Genomic DNA, 1,629 nt, shown 5'->3' with positions numbered 1-1,629 from the left:
CAGCTGGAGTAGGAGCTCCCAGAGCTGGCTGGGATATTTTTTGTTCCAGCCACCTCTTAACTTGGCCTTCTTTTTCTTTGTGGAGCAAACAAACACACAGCCTTGGGAAGAGGACACATGCCATGAAAAGTTCTCATCTAGAATAGACCCTGTCCCATAGCTTCCATGTCCTTCCCCACCCAGAGGAGTAGTCTTGCCTTTCAATGAAAGACCCCATGGAGAACAATCCCATGCATAATCCTCCAGCTTGCTTCTCCAAGGCATCCCTGAAGAAGCTGGAGACCAGGGGCAAGACTCCCCAGGCATCTGGGACCATTTCAGAGGGTATGACAGACATCCACGGACTGCTGGCAGGTAGGATACGAGGCATGCAAAAGACCTGTGCCCTTCTAGACCCACAGCTGGGGGTGCACTGGGATACCCCCAGCACCTTGAATGGTGCTGGGTGCCCGGTTTGGACAACTGAACGGAGCTCCTGGGTCTCAGCCCAGAGCGGGAATCTCTACGACAACAGGCCACCAAGCCAGGCAGGCCAACTCCACCCTGCCACAGAGAAGAAAGCAGGCTCTCCTCCTCCCCATGTTATTAATTTCTCCATCTACACTTTGCCCATGGGAAGCCACCCAGCTTATTCTCCTCACGCCTGGAGATCTTGCCCTTCCCTGGCCCCTGCTGCCCACTGCATGCACCGGCTGGAAGAAACCCTCGCTGTGAGATTGACAGCAGAGTCTGCACATCCCTGCAAGCCACAACTGCTGAGACCCTCTGTCCTTGCAACCTCCAGGGCTGCTAGTCCTGCTGTCACCAGCTATGCTCTTTGACAAAGATGTCACTGTTCAGTGCTTAGAAAAGAGAAGCAGCATATAAAGGAGGTTTGGGAGCTCGCTCGGTAGGTTTGTAGGCAGCAGAGAGTGGTACATGGGCAGAATACATCTCCCTGAACAGCTTTGTTATTAAGGCAGCAAACAGAGAAGGTTGGGAAGCACGAGGGAGCAGGGCAGGATAGCAGTCATGCAGTACAGCCAAGACACTGTCCACAAAGCCTTCGCTCCGGTATTGGATCAGCCCTATGGGCAAGAGCAATGCCTTTAATTTTTTTTCCTTAGGACTAGTGATCAGGTCTGTAGGAAGCCAAATCTAATTCATATTAGTTATTCACAACTGGTTATTCAACTCTTGCACCCCATCAGTCCTACATTAAAGTTATTCATAAATAGATCCTGTTTTCCTCTGCCATTCAGCCAGTCCTTCCGACCACTATTTTAGAGATGCTTTATTCTACCAAGGGGTAAAGTAACTTGTCCCTGGCTGCAATGCAGCGTTGAGAGAACTGGGCACAGAACCCAGGAGTCCTGGCTCCCAGGTATCACTGTTATTTATATTATAGCAATGTGTCCTGGTCTTGGTCCCAAAGGGACCAGGGGTGGAGATTGGAATGGATATACCTTTAAATTATTGTAACCCGTGATTTGAGTTGCATGTTATAGGAATTACTGTAGCAGGAACCACCTGAACCAATGGAAGATAAGCCTTACAAGAAGCGGTGCAAGTGCAGCAGTGACCCAACCTGAGCTGGCTTTGGTGCCCAGTAACTCCACGCAACACACCACCTCTCCTGTCCTGAGTGAC

Source organism: Pygoscelis adeliae, unplaced genomic scaffold, assembly GCF_000699105.1.
Source record: "Pygoscelis adeliae isolate BGI_AS28 unplaced genomic scaffold, ASM69910v1 Scaffold121, whole genome shotgun sequence".
Lineage (NCBI taxonomy): Eukaryota > Metazoa > Chordata > Aves > Sphenisciformes > Spheniscidae > Pygoscelis > Pygoscelis adeliae.
This window is presented reverse-complemented; position numbering follows the sequence as displayed.